General features: G+C 42.0%; 1 long non-coding RNA gene across 1 annotated transcript; it reads right to left on the reverse strand.

The window, feature by feature from the left end:
• Positions 1 to 3,032: 3,032 nt before the first annotated feature.
• Positions 3,033 to 15,437, reverse strand: LOC141141615 (uncharacterized). Its single transcript, XR_012244165.1, has 3 exons — positions 15,327 to 15,437; positions 3,606 to 3,721; positions 3,033 to 3,057 (listed from the first exon to the last, which is right to left on the reverse strand). It is a non-coding gene; the product is annotated as an uncharacterized lncRNA (long non-coding RNA).
• Between the last annotated feature and the right edge of the window lie 6,044 nt (positions 15,438 to 21,481).

Below are 21,481 nucleotides of genomic sequence, written 5' to 3' on the forward strand. Positions count from 1 at the left end.
TGGGTATCCTCGGTGGATGGTACAGTTGATGGGTATCCCTGGTGGATGGTATAGCTGGTGGGTATTCCAGGTGGATGGTACTGACACTGCTGTTGAGTATCCCTGGTGGATGGTACTGCTGGTGGGTATCCTGGTGGCATTAATGAGCATCAATGTGACTGGAGCTGGAGGAAGCATGCGGCTGCAGTAGAGAGCAGAGCCAATGTATCAAAAACTCGCGATCTGGGCTTGCCGACCCGCCATTCCAGAGCAGGAGGTGGCGGGCCACATCAAAGGGCACCGCGGTCCACATGTGGCCTGTGGGCCAGCAGTTGGGCTCCCCTGCTTTATGGCATATACAGCTGGTGGTTATCCCTGGTGGATGGTACTGGCACTGCTGGTGGGTATCCCTGGTGGATGGTACGGCTGGTTGATGGGTGTCCCTGGTGGGTACTGCTGGCAGTGCTGGTGGGTATACCTAGTTTATGGTAGTGCTGGTGGGTATCCCTGCTGGATGGTACTGCTGGTGGGTATCCCTGGTGGGTACTGCTGGCACTGCTGGTGGGTATCCTTGGTGGATGGCACGGTTGATGGGTATCCCTGGTGGATGGTATAGCTGGTGGGTATTCCTGGTGGATGGTATTAGCACTGCTGTTGAGTATCCCTGGTGGATGGTACAGCTGGTGGGTATCCCTGGCGGATGGTACTGCTGGTGAGTATCCTGGTGGCATTAACGAGCATCAATGTGACCGGAGCTGGAGGAAGCATCCGGCTGCAGTAGAGCGCAGAGCCGATGGCTTCCTGTATCAGAAAATCTGGGCTTGCTGACCCGCCATTCCAGAGCAGGAGGTGGCCGGCCACAGCAAAGGGAGGCGCGGTCCACATGTGGCCTGTGGGCCAGCGGTTGGGCTCCCCTGCTTTATTGCATATACAGGCTATTTTACTGTTGTGGGTGTAGTAACACTTTAATAGTTTATTTGTATCAAATAACAAATTGGAAAGTAAATGAACAGAAGAGAAATCCAAATCAAATCAATATTTTGTGTGACCGTCCTTTGCCTTCAAAGCAGCATCGATTCATCAGTACTGTAGTTTGCAGTCCAATCCACAAAACAGAGAAAAAACTGTTGTAATAATAAAAGTCCTTATTTGTAGTATAGCAAGGAAAGCGAGTATAGAACTCCGTACTTTTGCCTTGTTGAAGGACTGGATAGATTCAATGGCGTCCCTAGGGGGGGCCAGAGGGGCCCTGACACCCCCCCCCCAACATTATGCTGTGCCCCACCATGTGCCCCCCCCCACCCAATAAAATTTTTTTTTTTTTCTTACAAAAAATCAATGTCTAAGAGGGAGAGAGTCCCCAGTCAGCTCCTGCGGGTGATTCCTCCCCCCTCCCTCTGCTTGCTGTCACTGCATAATGTGAGCGCTCACACAACCACAGCCGCCCGATCTGCTCCTTCCCCTGCATCCTCATTGGCAGGGATAAGAGCGAGTTGCAGGAAGGACTCCACCAGGACTCTCAGTTACTGAAAAAACAGACTGATTTCTCCCGTCCTTAGGACAGGAGAACCAGCCTGTAAATTCCAAGAGATGCCAGACCAGCGCTGTCAATAGCAGGGGCAGGACAGCAAGAGGAGGCTGGGGAACCCCACAGTGACAGAACACCAGGGCCCGGAGGCAAGACAACCTTTGCAACCCTGATAGTTCTCCCACTGCTTTGGATCCTTATATTTTCTTGGTATGCTGGTGACATATATCTCTTGTTTTCTGCCACCCGGGGGGGGGCTCCAATACAGTAGGAAGGGAGCTCACTGCAGAACATGTGAAAGGGCCGTTGTGGGGTCGTAGTAAAGGGCCCCAGTATATATTTATATATCTATATACCTATATCTATATATATGCATTTTATGGTTGCCCCCCTACTTTTGTCCCTGTCCCCCCATGTGCCCCCCCTAACTATGAAAGCTGGAGACGCCACTGGATAGATTAGACATACATCATGTGTTGTAAGTCACAAATCAATCTCCAGATCATTACCATAGAATAGAAGATATTATAGTGATAGCCGCATGTCACCATTGCTTGTGCACACAGTTTATGAAGGAACAGGTAGGTTGTTCCAAACATCTTGGAGAACTAACCACAGATCTACTGTGGATGTAGTCTGCCTTAAATCCTTTTGTCTCTTCATGTAATCCCGAGCAGACTCCATGATGTTGAGATCAAGGCTCTGTGGAGGCCAAAGCATTACTTCCAGAACTCCTTGTTCTTCTTTACACTGAAGATAGTTCCTAATGACATTGGCTGTATGTTTGGGGTTGTTGTCCTGCTGCAGAATACATTTAGGACCAATCACACACCTCCCTGATGGTATAGCATGATGGATACGTATCTGCCTGTATTTCTCTGCATTGAGGACACCATTGATCGGGCAACATTGAGGACCATAGACGCAATGGTCGGCCAAGGAAAACTGTAAAAAAATGTAGCAGATCTGTAGCCACACCAACTATTGATTTGATTTAGATTTTTCTTCTGTTCGCTCATATTGCATTTTGTAAATTGATAAAAATAAAAAATTTAAATTATATATTTTTGAAAGCATTCTTACTTTAGAGCATTTCTTCATACCTGCCTAAAATCTTTGCACAGTACTGTATATACCAGTGTGATCTCTTTGAGGCTTTACAAAGAAAACTTTGAACTATCTGGAGTGTTTTCCAGAGGATAGGACAGTTTGTGAAGACTTGCAATACACAAGTCAATGTAGACTCATGGACACAAGCCTTTTTTATGTTTTTAAAACAATATGGTCATCTAGGCCATTATATACAATTATATATAGTACATTTAATAAAGATATTTGTATTTTGCTATATACTGTATATATATGTTTGTGATACAGTGTTACCTAAGGTCCCATATGAATATTAGAGATGAAAACAAGATGTCCTCCAAATACCATTTTTTCTGATTAACTTTTAAAACATTTGTTGCTCAGAGGATAGAAACTTTACCTACCTTCTGGTTTATCCAGTTCTACTGTACCTCTGGTTGACACTTTTTCTGACATGTCATCTGTGCGTGGGAAGCAGTCACAGAAGTATATTTATATATTTATTTTTTACTGGCAGGAAATACTATTGAAAGGGATAGAATCTTCTCTAAGATACAGACAAGTTCAATTCAAGATAAAGATAAGAAAAACTACAAGAGAACAATCACAGTTTTTTCATACAGGTTACACAAAAGAAAATTCAAACTCTGGTGGAACATTGCATCATTTAAAAGATATCCTGTATGAGAGAAAACATCTGTCCATAAGGATTGCATGTACAGATTTTCCCACATATGTCACGCATAAATGAAACCTTGAAACAATGTTGGGAAAGTAATTTGGAATCTTGTTGCAAACAAATGGTGCAAACCTTATGTCATTTTTATACACATATTGAGCAAGAAGAAGTTCAAAAAACCTTCTTTGAAATGGACCACCTGAATGAATCTCCTGGGACTTTAAACGAACCTCCTTGGGTATAATAAACACTAATCAGAAAATTATTGTAAAAATAAACGCTTTTCTTGAGATATCACAAGATCTTAAAAAGGTTTGTTTAAAAACATACCCGTAAAACCATCTTCCAGGGTGATGTTTGTCCTGGCTTTGGGATTCAATTTACTGGGCCAACGTGTTTCGTGGGATAACCTGCTTTATCAGGGCCTCAGATCCTGTTACATAATACTGTAGTAATATAAAGAAAACATGTGTAAAACAACAATCACTGAGCAACATATTACATCACTTATTATGTGGCATATTATCTCAAAGACATTTTAACAGATAATATGAAACGTCATATACATTATGAATACTCACAGGAGGAGTGAATTAAATCTTTATAATGTAGTATAGTTAATGACTATAACATTGGGAAATAATTATGTTTATAGTATAAATACTTGACAGTTGTAGCAATAAAAACGTAGTGGTCACCTGTAAAATAATACATGGTATCACCAACATACCTTAAGAGTATTATTTCACAGGTGACCACTACTTTTTTATTGCTACAACTGACAAGTATTTATGCTATAAAGATAATTATTTCCCAATGTTATAGCCTTTAACTATACTACATTATAAAGATTGAATTCACCCCTATTGTGAGTATTCATAATGGATATGACTTTTCATGATATTATCTCTTAAAATGTCTTTGAGATAATATTGCAAAGTAGGTGTAGTTCTATTACAATATAACTGGCTGACAAGGGTGGTAACGTGTTGATCATGGCCAAAAGTAAATCTATGTGAAAAAATATTGAAAAACAAAGAATGGTATGTTAGAATACCACAACGAACTACTATGAAATATTAAAAAATTGTTCACTTAACTAAAAAAGTTATAGGTAAGGATACAGTCTCCATTTTAAAAGTTAAAACCCCAACCTGACTATTTCTATGGCTTGCCAAAGGTGTATAAGCCTATAACTATCTCACCTGGGAGGCAAATACTCTCAGGATGTAGATCACTTACCAAAAAAAATACTCAATATGTGAAATTCTTCACTTAACATATAATCACTCAACTTGCAGCTCGGACGTTCTTCCTGGTGGTTTTCTTTGCGGCCCCCTCTGCTGGTCGGCTGGGATCTGTGTCAATTGGCTGCACACTGGACTACCTTTAGGACTGCCTATTGCTAAACTTTACTATGATGGATATGATGAGCCTTTTCCCTTCTTACTTCTAGTAAGTGTGTTTTTATCCTTGGGCAATAAAATAGTCTTGTGTTACTGCACATAGAAGCGCCTTCTGTTTGTTTTTTATTGCCAGAGATTTGCTTCCCTCTTGGAGTGCTGCTCAAGCGCCATCCTAGTCACCTGTTTGCCTGATCCACACTACCATCCCTGCGGACATTTATCTCTGGCTAGTCCTGTCATCCAGAGCGCCCTTCTTCTCACCACTTTGTTTAAAAAAAGTGATTACTTGGTGCATAGCCACTTTTAGAAACATAAACTTTGATAACTTTAATCTTGTAAAGTTGGAATCCTTGATCATGGCTCTAACTCAGGGTTTCTCAACCAGGGTTCCTTTAGAGTTTGCCAGGGGTTCCTTGAGTAATGAGCTATTTCTGCCTCTCAGATAAGTTCCCACTGACACCATTGATCTTTTTAGCTATTATTATTATACAGAATTTATATAGCGCCAACAGTTTACGCAGCACTTTACAACATGAGGGCAGACAGTACACATACAATACAAATCCATACAGGAGGGATCAGAGGGCCTTGCTCATTAGAGCTTACAATCTATAAGGGAGGGTCAAGTGCAAACAAAATGTAATACCTGTGGGGGGTGAGCTGATGGAGAAAATGAAAAAACAGATGTTGTTAGGTGTGGGTAGGGAAGGCTTCTCTGAAGAGCACGGTTTTCAGGGATCATCTAAAAGCTAATAGAGTAGGAGATAAGCGGACATATTGGGGTAAGGCATTCTATAGGATTGGAGAGGCTTTGGAAAAGTCCTGGAGGCGAGCATGGGAGGAGGTGATGAGGGAGCTAGAGAGCAGAAGGTCTTGAGAGGAACAAAGAGAACGAGTAGGTTGGTATTTAGAGACTAGGCTAGTGGTGCAGCTGGGGGCTAAATTGTGGATGGCTTTGCCCGTAGTTGTTAGTATTTTGAATTTAATTCTTTGGCCGACCGGAAGCCAGTGGAGGGATTGACAGAGAGGGGTAGCAGAGACAGAGCAATTGGTAAGGTGGATGAGTCTGGCAGCAGCATTCATGATGGATTGAAGAGGTGATAGACTATGTAGAGGTAAGCCAATGAGAAGGGAGTTGCAGTAGTCGAGGCGAGAGATGACCAGCTATCTATAAGGGGGTAATTCTTCCCAATGACCACAAGTATAAGGGGCATTCTTCCCACTGACCAACACACTAATGTATCATAAGTTGTAGATATTTTAGCAGAAGTTCCCTGAGCCCAGAAAGTTATTTCAAGGGTTTCTCTGTGTTGAAAAGGTTGAGAAAGGCTCTAACATAACTGCTAGAAAATTCTGATCTCTAATAGCTAGCTGCATTGGGTGACACACTGCACAATTGTTCATTTGGGTCCTGGATAGAATCCATAAAAATTAGAGAAGAAGCAATAGTAACAAGAGTTTATTAAAACTGGAAAGCAACTGGTTCTATAGATTAAGATCATATGTTCCACTAAGCCTGAATAATAAATTCAATACATTGTGCCTGTTTTTTGTTTGTGAGGCGGGCATTCTCAAATAATTTAAACATTTTTTTGACATGACTCAACACTTTTTCATTGCTTGGCCTAGTTTTTTTTTTCATGTTGTTTATGATGCTTCTATAGGATTCTAGCAGTTTCTACATTGTAAAAAAGTATATTACAGAGATTACTCCATAGTGTATTGTAAACATACAGTAGCATTTATTGTTTGTTATATCATTTTTGACATTGTTATAGTCTATAGTAATTTTCAAATGCTAAATCATTATCATTAAAATAACAGAAATATTTCATAACCACTTGACTGTATTTTGCATCCCCACACATTGAACTCCTATTGAGATATGTTTTGAGTATAGGAGATGTCTCTAATGTATCGAAATTCTCGGATAAGGTGATATTACCAATTTGCACCTATTACCCAGAAAAAATACCTAACCTAAAAGCCTAAAGCACGCACCATGCCATTGCTGCTTTTCATTTGAGAAAGTTACCATACAAGGGATGCAAAGTGTCACGGACGTGGTTGCTGCCACATAGGAGACCCTTTTACTTGGCTGCCCATTCAACACCCATCTAGGATGGGGATTTATATGATGGATGATACACAAGGCTGCATTTTCTTAGTTCAATAAACTGTATTATATCTGCAGGACATTTATCTGGATGAGGCATAAAAATCTTGGAAGACATACATGGATCCAGTTGATGTACAATGTGGGTGTTGTAGTCCTGGGGGTGCAGCACTTACTGCCTGCTCCTGCATGGACCGGACTGTCATTGCTGCTGCCCACACAGTTTCCCTTCCTTTGCTCGGTTGCCTGTGGGCTGTGGAGAGACCTATGTGGATTGAGAGCGAGAGATGACAGGGCTGTACTTGCAGCTGACTGAAATCTCATCCACCACCTGGGATAGCAGGAGAACACTAATTGGCCGCTGTGAAAGTTGGGAAAGGAAAACAGACTACTGGGAGCCACTTGGAGAGACTTGGAATCACATGGAATAATGGGGGATGTAGTCTCCAGGAGACAGCTTCTGGTACTAGATGGGGTTATATGTCCCAGGAGGGCCGGAAGCTACAGGAGGAGGAAAAGGCTTACATGGGATGTAAGAGGTGACCAGAGATTGGGCTGCTGAGTTGGAGAGCTACCAGTCACCAGTGCTCTTCACAGTGTCAGAGAGAATTTGGACTGCCATATCTGTACATAGATCAACACTGCTGGAGTTACCCAGTGAGCTTGATGAAAGGGGCATCACTTGATCTTAGAGATCGCTATTACTGGGTCTTCAGTTGCCACCAACACTGTCGGTTCCAGATGCCAAATAGCAGGAGGAGTCTTAGGTACTGACTGCAATGTGGTAATAAGCCACAGCTTTGTTACACATTTCACAGATTGCATAGTGGTGAGAGACTGTGGGCCACAGCGTCCTTGCATACTTCTTAAAGGAACAGTATCATCTTGCCTTGGGATACAATTTGAGTATTTACGCCCTGTAATGTGGGATTCTCTTAAGGCTGAGCACTCCAATGCAGAAACTTTGGCCCCAACATTTAATACAATGTACAACAGTACAATGGTCAGTGGAAGAGACTTGGGAGACTGAAGGACCTGTTAGCTAGGACCTCTCTAGATTCAGGGCTGAGACACTTAGAGGTCTTATCATTGTTTATGATGTTGACATTGTGTATGTTACTTTGTAGGGAGCATTTCCCAAAATAAAAACTCTTTCTTTAGCCTTATGCCCTGTACACACGATTGGACATTGATCGGACATTCCGACAACAAAATCCATGCATTTTTTCCGACGGATGTTGGCTCAAACTTGTCTTGCATACACACGGTCGCACAAAGTTGTCGGAAAATCCGATCGTTCTGAACGCGGTGACGTAAAACACGTACGTCGGGACTATAAACGGGGCAGTAGCCAATAGCTTTCGGTTTTTAATTTATTCTGAGCATGCGTGGCACTTTGTGCGTCAGATTTGTGTACACACGATCAGAATTTAACCGATCGGATTTTGTTGTCGGAAAATTTTATATCCTGCTCTCAAACTTTGTGTGTAGGAAATTCCGACGGAAAAAAGTCCGGTGGAGCCCACACACGATCGGAATTTCCGACAACACATTCCGATCGCACTTTTTCCGTCGGAAAACCTGACTGTGTGTCAGATGGTGGGGCATTGCCGGAACGGTCGTTATCATTAGGAATCCAGGGACCAATTCATTAGCAGTTCCTTTAGGGGTAATAACTACACTGTTTTACAGATTATATATCAGTCTTTCTGAATATGTTAGACATTTCTATGCCATCTATATCACCGTAAGACACCACTGAGATTGCATGGTGCAACAGCCAATTAGGTGCAATGATTTAAGGATTGAATTTGCAAAAATGTATTTATGCACAGAAAAGAACCTTGGATTTTATGATGCTAAATGGCTTGAATATATGTTCTGCTGATGTGTGGTTACTGTCTTGTAATTGGATTATATGGTAATTGTCTGGGGATTGATTTGTAACTTATGACACATGATGTATGTCTGCTATATCCAGTCCTCAAACAAGGCCAAAGTTCAGAGTTCTAAAGTCACTTAATTTGTTATACTACATATAAAAATCTTCCTTATTGACGTATATCATAAAATTAGTACTTCCCTACAGCTGGACTGCGGACTACATTTCTGTGATCTCTATAAGACTTAAAGCCTAACTCAAGTTCTCCTGTAATTTTAAATCATTTGGACCAAGCTGGTCTAAATTAACTCTTTTGCGCCCACTGGGAGTGTTGGATATGTAGAATCAGCTACATACCGTATACAGTGATGTGTTCCGATGGGAACTTCCCGTCCCGCCCTCGGTACAAAATTGAGTCGGGCTGAGCATTGCTCAGCCATTAACGGGAAGCTTTGTGTGTCATCATCGAAAACAAGGCTGCCTCTGATTGATTGAGGTGGAGATTGTGACATTATCCCCCGTCTCTCCACCTCAGCCAACTAAAGCCCTGTATTCATTGATAAAACACACCTTACCACCCATATACACTGGCTTGAAAAAGTATTCATGCTTCTTGAAATTTTCCACATTTTGTCATGTTACAACCAAAAACTTGAATGTATTTTATTGGGATTTCATGTGATAGACCAACACAAAGTGGCACACAATTGTGAAGTGGAAGGAAAATGATAAATGGTTTTCAAAATATTTTACAAATAAATATCTGAAAAGTGTGGTGTGCATTTGTATTCAGCCCCCTTTACTCCGATACCCCTAACTAAAATCGAGTGGAGCCAATTGCCTTCAGAAGTCACCTAATTAGTAACTAGAGTCCACCTGTGTGTGATTTAATGTCAGTATAAATACAGCTGTTCTGTGAAACCGTCAGAGGTTTGTTAGGGAACCTCAGTGAACAAACAGCATCGTGAAGGCCAAGGAACACACCAGACAGGTCAGGGATAAAGTTGTGGAGAAGTTTAAAGCAGGGTTAGGTTATAAAAAACTCTCCCCAGCTTTGAACATCTCACAAAGCACTGTTCAATCCATCATCTTAAAATGGAAAGAGTATGGCACAATTGCAAACCTACCAAGACATGGCCGTCAAGCTTAACTGATGGGCTGGGGAAGAAGAGCATTAATCAGAGAAGCAGCCAAGAGGCCCATGGTAACTCTGGAGGAGCTGCAGAGATCCACAGCTCAGGTGGGGGAATCTGTCCACAGGACAACTATTAGTCGTGCACTCCACAAATCTGGCCATTATGGAAGAGTGGCAAGAAGAAAGCTATTGTTGAAAGAAAGGCATAAGACGTCCCATTTGCAGTTTGGGAAAAGCCATTTGGGGGACACAGCAAACATGTGGAAGAAGGTGCTCTGGACAGATAAGGCCATAGCAAACGCTATGTGTGGCGGAAAACTAATGCCGCGTACACACGAGCAGACTGTCCGACAGAAAAAGTCAGACCAAAGCTTTTCATCATATATATCGATCGTGTGTAGGCCTCATCTGACTTTTCTTTTTGAAAAATCTGACCGACCTAGAAATAGAACATGTTCTAAATCTTTCCGATGGACCCAATACCTGTCGGGAAAACCGATCGTCTGTATGCTGGTCTGATGGACCAATAAAGACGCATGCTCTGAAGCAAGTACGAGATGGAAGCTATTGGCTACTGGCTATTGAACTTCCTTTTTCTAGTCCCGTCGTAAGTGTTGTACATCAGCACGTTCTGGACGGTCGGACTTCGGTCGGACTTTGGGTTGACCGTGTGTAGGCAAGATCGCTTAAATGGAATTCCGTCGGCGTTACGTCGGAGAAACCGTCAGAGTTTATTACGACGGCTAAACCGGTCGTCTGTACGCGGCATAACACTGCACATCACCCTGAACACACCATCCCCCGTGAAACATGGTGGTGGCAGCATCATGTTGTGGGGATGCTTTTCCTCAGAAGGGACAGGGAAGCTAATCAGAGTGGATGGGAAGAAGGATGGAGCCAAATACAGGGCAATCTTAGAAGAAAACCTGTTATCTGCAAAAGACTTGAGATTGGGGCGGAGGTTCACCTTCCAGCAGGACAACGGCCCTAAACATAGAGCCAGAGCTACAATGGAATGGTTTAGATCAAAGCATATTCATGTGTTAGAATGGCCCAGGCAAAGTCCAGACCTAAATCCATATGAGAATCTGTGGCAAAACTTGAAAAATGCTGTGCACAGACGCTCTCTATCCAATCTGACGGAGCTCGAGCTATTTTGCAAAGAAGAATTGGCAAAAAATTTTACTCTCTAGATGTGTAAAGCTGGTAGAGACATCCCCAAAAAGACTTGCAGCTGTAATTGCAGAGAAAGGTGGTTCTACAAAGTATTGACTCAGGGGGGCTGAATACAAATGCACGCCACACTTTTCATATATTTATTTGTTTAAAATTTTGAAAACCATTTATCATTTTCCTTCCACTTCACAATTATGTGCCACTATGTGTTGGTCTATACATTTACGTTTTTAGTTAAAACAAGACAAAATATGGAAATTTTCAAGCGGTAGGAACACTTTTTCAAGGCACCATATAGGTTTATATTTATATTAGTTCTCGCAACCATGATCACCAAGCCACAAAGTTATGGGAAAATACATTTACCTACTCAATCAAAAAGATATGGCTGTACATACACATGCAATGAATATTTGAAGCAGTGTACTAAATCTTGCTACAACACAGATTTGGTTGTTCATTTTTAATATATATCTCTTGCAGTCCATTTTAAAGACTTATTTTGCACCACACATGAGTTAGTGGGTCATTCATTTTGAATTTCACCCCAACAGACTAGAGAAACACACTTCTGGATTGCAACAATCTGCAAGCAGGTGGCAATGCACTGCTGTCCAGTGAGTTGCCACAAAAAAGGTCACTAGGATGCTTGTATTTTAGACTCAACCAAACAACAAAAGGAGAGAGAGACCTTTATAGGTTGCCACACATAACCCCTAAATAAAGGAGATGAGTACTAGAGTATTGTGTATAAAAGTATACAAAGTTTATTCATAATCCAAAATTAAATCATTAAAATCAGTATAAAAACTTCATACATCCATTCTGGATGTCGACTATAATTCCAAGTGGGGTGACAGTTCATATAACCCATTCAGATCTAGCCCAGAAATGTATACAAGATAACTACACCTAAGTAACATTACCCAAACAAATTATACTGAGCCAGGTAGTAGCAATCCAGTTGTTAATATTCATTTCTACGTGTTTTTCGCCAAAGTTGGCTTCTTCGGGAGATCACATAAAGAGTTGAAAGGGCTCAGAGATGCTCAGCCCCAAAAGAGGAGTGCAGTCTACCCCAAAAAACAGAGAGTGGTGTATTAGGGCCAAACACAGCTGTCAGGAGAACCTTCAAAGGGCAGTACACAGCTCAACTTTATGGGGTCACTCCAAGCACATATGGTTTCACATTTGGTCGTCCATTGTATCTTGGGGTGGTAAATAAAGTTCATATGATGAAAAACATGCTCAAGTGACCATCCACAAAAAGTCTCAAAGACCGGTCCCCATGTCTGTATGACCACACTGACCCCAGGACTCTGCGGCCAATTTTAAACCTCATGTGGACAAGATAAGCGAGAGAAAAACACACTGGGGTGGCTGGGCAAGAAATAGAAAAACGCTTCTATTTATTATGAAAAGTGAAATTCTGCCCAAAAAGGTAAACTTTAACCACTTCCCGCCCGGCCTATAGCAAAATGATGGCCGGGCGGTGGTTCAGTTATCCTGACCGGACATCATATGACGTAATCAGGATAACAAGTCAGCGTGCACTCGTGGGGGCGCACAGCACGGTGATTGTTGTTGCGGCATATCAGTCTGCCAAAACCGCAACTATGATCTAGGCAAAGAGTCTCTGATGGAGACTCTTTATCACGTGATCAGCTGTGTCCAATCACAGCTGATCATGATGTAAACAGGAAGAGCCGTTTATCGACTTTTCCTCACTCGCATCTGACAGACGCGAGTAGAGGAGAGCCGATGGGATGCTCTTCTGACAGGGGGGGTCTGTGCTGATTAATTATCAGCGCAGCCCGCCCGAGGATGCCCACTTCAGACCACCAGGGATGCCACCTGGGATGCCCACTACAAATTACCACCAGGTATGCCACCCATGGCCACCAGGGATGCGAATCTGTGCTCAAAACTATGCCAATCAGTACCCACAAATAATTCCAATGAGTGCCCATCAATAAAGCCTGCCAGTGCCTCCTTTTCATTGATCCCTATCAGTGCCATCTATCAGTGTCCATCAGTGCCACTCATCAGTGTCCATCAGTGCCACCTATCAGTGCCCATCAGTGCCGCCTATCAGTGCCCATCAGTGCCACCCATAAGTGACCATCAGTGTTGCCTATCAGTGCCCATCACTGTCGCCTATCAGTGCCCATTAGTGCCACCTATGAGTGCCAATCAGTGCCGCCTAGCAATGCTCATCAGTGCCATTTATCAGTGCCGCCTAATACTCACAATATCCTCTCCCATTATGCTGCAATGGTCTAAAGTTCAGACGTCATCAAGCCCTGCACTGGGCATGATGACATTGACAGGAAGTCCACTGTTGGAGTATGGGGGTGCGCCATCTGCTGGGAGAGCAGAGGATTAGGTGAGTTAAAGAATACGTTCACCTTTTAAAAAAATAAATGCAGGTAAAAAAATGTGCATTTATTATTTTTTTTTTTACTTGGAGCCTGTAAAACATTGCAACCATGATCAGCAGGTCGGTGCCTTGTCAGTGTATCTGTCTGCTCATACCTCATACGGGCAGGCAGATACACACTGACAGGAAGAGACGATGAACTACCAGAGCACGCAATGGCGCCATGGTAGTTCATTGAAAACTACAAGGTGACAGCCACAAAGGATGTCGGTATGTCGGCACTTGTGGTTTCCCATTCACAGAACTCTGTAAGCCCCGGTTCACATCTATGCGAATTAGATGCGGCTTAAACCGCATCCAATTCGCAGGACATTTTAAAATACATTCATTTGAATGTATCTGGTCCACATATGTGCATTGCATTCGCACTGCGCATTGCACAAAAAACGTGTGCGTTTTTTGGGCATTGCGGTGCTAATTACAAGCCCATTATCTCCTATGGGAACGCATCTGATTCGCAGATGCATTGCGTTCTGAACATGGATTTTCTCCTTCTCCTCACTACACCTCCCCCTCTCCCTGCTCACTGATCTGCAGCTAAAACGCAGAGAAACCTTTGAACAACTGATTTTTATCTTCCCAGTGAAACCTGAGCTTCAATTCACACCGCACATGTGTGAACCCAGGCTGAATGAATGATGCAGCCAGGCATCCAGCTCTTTTTTTTAAATAGTGACAGTGAGCAGGGGGAAATTCCACCCTAAAAAAACAGGTGGAACACTTAACATGTTCCTTAGACCCATTTCACACTGGGGCTCGTTTTAGTGGCGCTTTACCGCTGTTTAAGTTTTCAGGCGCTTTACAGGTGCTATTTCTAGCGCTAAAACGCCTAAAAACTGCCTCAGTGTGAAAGGGGTCTAAAGGGGAACTTACCGTTTAAAAGTGTCTACCGCCCCTTATGCAGAAACAAGCAGCAAACCCTTGCAGGGCGGGTAGTATTTTCAAATCTCCTGGAGTTAGTGCCGGTTCACACTAGATGCGGCACGACTTGCAGGTCGCCTCACCGAGGCGACCTGCACACGACTGCCGGGGCGACTTGCAAGACGACTTCTGTATAGAAGTCTATGCAAGTCGCCCCCAAAGTAGTACAGGAACCTTTCTTCTAAGTCGGAGCGACTTGCGTCGCTCCGATTAGAACGGTTCCATTGTACAGAACGGGAGGCGACTTGTCAATCGGCTGGGTCGCCTGACAAGTCGCCCCCGTGTGAACCGAGCCTTAGACTTTGACTTTTTCCTACGCTATCCAAAACTAAAAAAAAGTTTGACTTGAGATATACTTTAATTATTGGAGCTAAATGAATTTGAGGACAAAAGGTGAAGCCAACCAGCAGGTTGGTCATGTCCCCACAGTCAGTTAGTATGGGAAATGTTTGCTAGTGTTGAATACCATATGAATTCATTAGAGCAGAAAATAACAGCGTTCATTAACAAATTTAGTACAGCGTATTCCTTCGTGTCCTCAGCACTCTCACTGCCAACTCTTTCCCATTTCTACCCTTTGCTGTTTTCCATCTGAAGTGTAACATTTCCAAGAATACGGCAACACTAACAGTTGGTTCCCAAAGTGTTTTCTTGTGAGTGAAGCAAAATAAAGATAGTGAAGTTACCATGTGAAAACGTCACACTGACAGAGGAAGCTTTATGCAGATTCCTGAGCACCGTCTTTCCTTTTTGTAAGTCCCATGTGAACAAGGAAAGCTAAAAATGTGGCACTACGGTGGCAACAGGCACCGGTGATGTGCTAACATTCCAGTTCCGTAAGTGTGCCTAAATGAACTTGTGTTTTTTTCCTTGCAGTCTACTCAAATTGTCTTTGACTGATCTTTTTTTCTCTAATATGATTAGCTCTTATTTTAGATCAACAGTTGAAATATATATATGTGTCAATTGTCTTACCTGATTTTTAATTTGTTCAGCCAGCCTTGTGATCCAGGTGCCCATACCACGCGGCATAGCCAGTTCGGTAACCTCACCTTTCATCATTGCAGTTAAAGGCAAACTACAGCTGGGGTAAAAAAAATATATACAGTATTACCCACTAGTTTATTTTAAAAACTAAAATAGATACAGTGAGTGATCGTTGTCATCCTAGGACAGGAAGTGAAAATAAAGGGAAGCCTGAAAAGGAAAACTAACACAGTCATCATATCAAAGGGCTATAATATATTACATTTTTGTCTTGGGTTTAGATCCTAGATCTGCGACATAAGAGTGCTTTCTTCTGAGTTCAATCCAGAAAAAAAAGACTATGTATTTGTAAGCCATTGTGGTTGTCAACAGCACACTGGATAATATACAAAGATATATTTAACCCCTTCACGCTGATCGTACGCAAATTTACATTCATGGATTGAAGGGGATAAACCAGGGTGATGTCTGCAGCTGCAGGCATCACCCTAGTACTGTTTTTTAGGGCTAGCGGTTGGCTTTTTAGTGATAACAACCCACCTCCCTCCTGCTCTTCCCAGGCCTCCCGTCCCACCGGGAGACCTGAGCCACCGGGAGACCTGAGCCACCAGTCGGCGCGTCCGCGCCTAGGCTGAGACTCAGACAAAGCCAGATTCGGCTTTGATCGGGTCTCCGATGTAAAATCCCGGAAGTGACATCACAACGTCACTTCCGGTTTACTCGGCTCCCAATGGCCGCTGGTGTGGTCAGGCCATGGAGCAGAAGGGAGAGATATCTAAAATCTATGTGTCACTTGCGAGGAACACTAACAAACTACCTTATATGCTGGCTTGGGAAAAAGACATCCAAGACACATGGGATTTGGAGGATTGGCACCTTGTCCCCACTAGATTAGCATCCATATTCCTTTCCTCTTCCACATTATGCTTCAGGGGCTGTCAGAACTTGGGCTCTATGCTACATGTCTGGTGGGAATGCCCTAAACTCAGAGGGTTCTGGAATAATATTTTCCACCTCATTTGCAAGGTCACGAGCTGCGCTATCCCTGAAACCCCGTCCATAGCTTTGCTTAATGGATTCATCCCGAGTATCCCCAAACTCACTCACAAATTGATTCTGTTTATCCTAACTGAGGCAAAAATTCATCCCGAGTATCCCCAAACTCACTCGCAAATTGATTCTGTTTATCCTAACTGGGGCAAAAATTTGTATAGCCAAGGCCTGGAAACGACCCAAAGTTTCAATATTATCCACGAAAAGCAAAATTCCCTGGATAATGGCCCAACAAAGAATAGTAAGTGTCATCTTGGACACAACCAAACAATTCAAAGTGACATGGGAACCCTGGGCCCAATACATGGGCATCTCTCTGCTACCCGGAAACAACGGTCCCTAAACACTGGGGCTGACATCTCAAAGGTTGGCAACTCTCTCTTCTCTTATCTATTCTCTCCCTACTCTTTTCCCTCTTCCTCTCGTGTACTCTACACTCCACAATATCTGTTAATGGATCACACGACAGGGTCCATATGACCTAAAAAGGTCCTAAACACAACCAGGATCAGAATTACACCCAAGGTCGAGGTGCCTAATGGGACCCAAAGCACCTAAGCATCCACACGACGAAAGCTTCTATAGGATTTAGAATGGTATGGGCCGGTGGTGCATCCACCTCACCCCGGGCACAGTTTGATCCCATTGGATGTGTCTGGAGCAAGGCGGAACACCCACGAACTCCTAATTTATATTACACACAAACCACCAGATAGATGCTAACAGAAAGCCAAGTTGGCTTTTACCTTAGCCTTTCAAACCTGGATGATCCAACCCTATGTCAATATGCTGATCAATGTTTTGTACTATGACCTCTATTTTGATATCTCTGTTTTGTTGATTTATTGAAAACCAATAAAAAGCTTTAAAATATAAAAAACAAAAAAATGACAGTATTCAGAATCGCCAATTTTGGCCATTTGAATACTTTTAAGTGCAAAGAAGGGATTTTAAGACCCCTGATCCCTCCATAAAGAGTACCTGTCACCACCTATTACTGTCACAAGGGATGTTTACATTCCTTGTGACAGCAATAAAAGTGATCATATTTTTTTTTTTTTAAAGGGAAAATGTAAAAAAAAAAAAAATAAAATAAATAAAAGTCCCCTCGTGCTCGCGCAATAAAGAAAACGCATATGTAAGTCACACACTCAAATGTAAACTGTGTTCAAGTCAGAGTGGTATCGCCTTGATCATCAGAGTGAGAGCAATAATTATAGCAAAAGACCTCCTCTGTAACGCAAATCTGGTAACCGTTAAATTTGTATAAAGTGTTGCCTATGAAGATTTTAAGGTACCGTCATTTTTCGCCATTCCACGAGTGTGCGCAATTTCAAAGCATGACATGTTGGGAATCTTTTTACTCTGCGTAACATCATCTTTCACATTATACCAAAAAAAGCTAACTTTACTGCTTTTTTTTTAATTCATGAAAGTGTCTTTTTTCCCCAAAAATTGCGTTTGAAAGACCGCTGCGCAAATACAGTGTGACATAAAATATTGCAACGATTGCCATTTTATTTTTCTCTAGGGTCTCTGCTATATATAAAAAAAAAAAAAATATATATATATATATATATATATATATATATATATATATATATATATATATAAATAATCAGAAGGGTGAGGTGCACTACAGTCTCAGATGGCCATGCTTAGCAATCATGCCCTCCCACAGGCTTCGAAAAAATCCAAAAACAAGGGATTGCTGCACAAACCGTATTTATTTTGAAATCTTCAAAAGGACATCACCACGACATCCATAAAATCAGGCATCCATAATAAACGTTTTTGGGCTATTGTAGATAACGCCCTTCATCAGAAGATCATGCCTATCATATATATATATAAAAATGTTTGGGGGTTCTAAGTAATTTTCTAGTAAAAAATACGGATTTTAACTTGTAAGCAACAAATGTCAGAAATAGGCTTAGGCATGAAAGGGTTAAAACTGAAGATTGTCTATTGTTCCTGCAAATCCTGAATATATATCCATCCATCAATGTCTAGAGTCCCAGAGCAAAACAAGGAGTCCAGGTATTTCAGCACAGGACATTTCTATTGTTCTAGTGAAGGTGCAAACTGGCTGGTTATGGCTTCCCAGTGATGTCTCTGTACTGCCAGAAGGGACAGTCAGTCTAACTGCTGACAGCATCATGATGACTTAGATAACAACTTATCTGAAATTAACTATTTCTGTCTCCTGTCAGCACTGCTTTTTGTTTAAATAAGTTAGTATATAGATGTGTATGACACACCAGTATATACTCCTGCGCTAATGGATAGGTTAATTTAAATTCTTATTTTTTTTTTCCCCATCTCATTACATGGCTGGGTTGTATGTTGTTTGTTATTTTTTTTTTGTCTGTATGAAAAAGTAATAATAAAAAATGAAATGATTTAAAAAAAAAATGTCATTCAAAATATGGGTTGCCGCTATCAAAGGTGAACGTGCCTTTAAATGTGAAAGTCAATATAAAAGCGCTACCTGATGCTAAATGTACTAACACAGTTGTCATCGTGCAATAACGAATAAATAAACCAATAATATTCAATGCAAAAACAGTAGCACATTAAATAAAGTCCATAGAAGGATTTATAAATCCTTATACTGTATAGTTCAAAAGTTTCACAATCTTCATAGTGCAACTTAACATTTTCATTGTGCATGTGCAGTATAAAGTGCCAAGTGCTGAAAAAACCATCAAATAATTTGTGCAGTCTGTGCTCCCCTCTGTGTGCCCTCTCACTCACCAGATACTATGGACTCCCATGACAGAAGTCACAAGCGCTTGTGTAGATGGCTGGGCTCTGTTGTCCCACGGGCTATATCCCAGACTGTAGTGTAGATAGCTCTCAGTATACCGTCATGAGATGTAAATGAATTGCAGAGAAAAGCAATATAGCGTAATTCCGTTTAACATCCATAAAAAAAAAGACAATATCCACTCACATGTTAAAAACGCTGTAACAAGTATAAAACCCCTAACCGGAAGTAACCATCGACTTGCGTCTCACCGGCCGGAAATTACGTCACCACCGGCGGTCAACTGATGCGTTTTGTCCCTCTCACGAGACGTTTTGTCTTAAATGGTCAGATAATATTTTTTTTTTGTTTTGTTATTTATTATGATTTTTGTTGAAGTTTTGCATCAATTTTAACACAAACACAATCTTTCACAAGATCTTCAGTTACGTGTCTCTCTATTCCTAAATAAATCAACCACAATCTACATTATCATAGATGAATGGATAAAAAAGAAGGCGCCTCTAAGTGCAGAACCACTAAAACTGGTGGACCCTTCCAGGACTGCCACCACTGCTGGACTATCCCTCACACATGATGAGTCTTTTAACTTCAGCCCTTTAATAAGTGTTTTTTATCCTTTGGCAATAAAGGTTTTAGTGGTTCTGCACTTTGAGGCGCCTTCCTTTTTATCCTTTCTTTTAGAGTTGTTGCTTTCCTCTTGAAGTGCTGCCTCAGTGCTCTGAATTAACGTTTACCAGTCGGATTTACACTTGCTCATTTGGGGACACCTCCTCTGGTCAGATGCTGCTATCCACAAACGCCCTTCATGCTCTTATCCTGGTACATTATCATAGAAAGGCACGCATATACATTTAGGCTTCATGTACACGGGCGTTTTAAAACGTCTCCTGAGTGATGGAACTTGACAGCTAGTAATCAACGGTCAAAAACGTCCGTTTTGCCACGTTTACATGCCGCGTTAGTGTATAGAAGCGTTTTTGCATTGTAAATGGTCAGAAATGTACAGTATCTCACAAAAGTGAGTACACCCCTCACATTTTTGTAAATATTTTATTATATCTTTTCATGTGACAACACTGAAGAAATGACACTTTGCTACAATGTAAAGTAGTGAGTGTACAGCTTGTATAACAGTGTAAATTTGGTGTCCCCTCAAAATAACTCAACACACAGCCATTAATGTCTAAACCGCTGGCTACAAAAGTGAGTACACCCCTAAGTGAAAATGTCCAAATTGGGACCAAAGTGGCAATATTTTTTAATTTTTATTTTTTTAGAGGGGCTCCTCTCCCACCGCCAATAAAAGTGATCTTGCAGCGAATCCACCGTAGAGACCAGTTTTATCTTGAAGCGGACCGCCCACTGAGAAGACGATACTGGGGTTATGGCAGCTAGGTGCTGCCATAACAATGATAATCCTCTTCAATCTACCGACGTATAACAACGGTGGGCGGTCCGGAAGTGGTTCAAAAAGCCTATAAACGAAACGCAGCTAAATCGATTTACCGCATTTATATGCGTTTGCACACTGTTACAAGCATTTTGCGTTTCAAATGCCAATAAATTTTATTTGCTTTAAAAAAAATGCCACTAAACTCAGCTGCCTCTAAACGACTATAAACTACTCAGTGTACATTTACAGATGAGATAACAGAAGAGAGTTCAGGGGCTGCTGAAAAAAAATGCCCAACTGCCCCTAATCGTCCGTTTATCAGCAGCATTGTACATGAGGCCTTATAGTCTCCCATAAGGGGAAACATTTTTAAAACATCTCCTCCTCCATGAACCCAACCCCCAGCCCAGGAATAGAAAAAAAGCGGGAAGGGATAATAATTCTCTGTCCCATCATCTCCCCCCCCCACACTTTCAACAACTCCCACATTTTTAAGGATGCACAGAAAGATTACCATGTGGACCGTACTGCGAGAAATTTCTTAGAGGGAATCCATGGCAAAGACAGAGGGGCAAAGACATCTGGGCTTCTATCAGGGCCCATTGCTTATCCTTGAAGCAAAATATACTGTCTATGAGTCTGGCCATAAGTACTGTTTTATGGTAAAGTGATAAATTTGGTAATCCCGATCCTCCTTTTTGCTTCCTCCTTAGGTCCCTTTCACACGATCGGACCGTTCAGGTCCGCCTGTCAATTTTGACGGCGGACCTGAACGGGTGTTCCATGTTAGCCTATGGAGCGACGGATGACATGTCCGCTGACATCCGACGCCGTCCGATCCGCTAAAAGCAGACGGATGGCCCTATGTCCAGATCCGTCGCTGACAAATCGGATCAGGTGAGATCTGATGAAAACGGACATGCT

The sequence above is a fragment of the Aquarana catesbeiana genome, linkage group LG04, assembly GCF_042186555.1.
Source record: "Aquarana catesbeiana isolate 2022-GZ linkage group LG04, ASM4218655v1, whole genome shotgun sequence".
Taxonomy (NCBI): domain Eukaryota; kingdom Metazoa; phylum Chordata; class Amphibia; order Anura; family Ranidae; genus Aquarana; species Aquarana catesbeiana.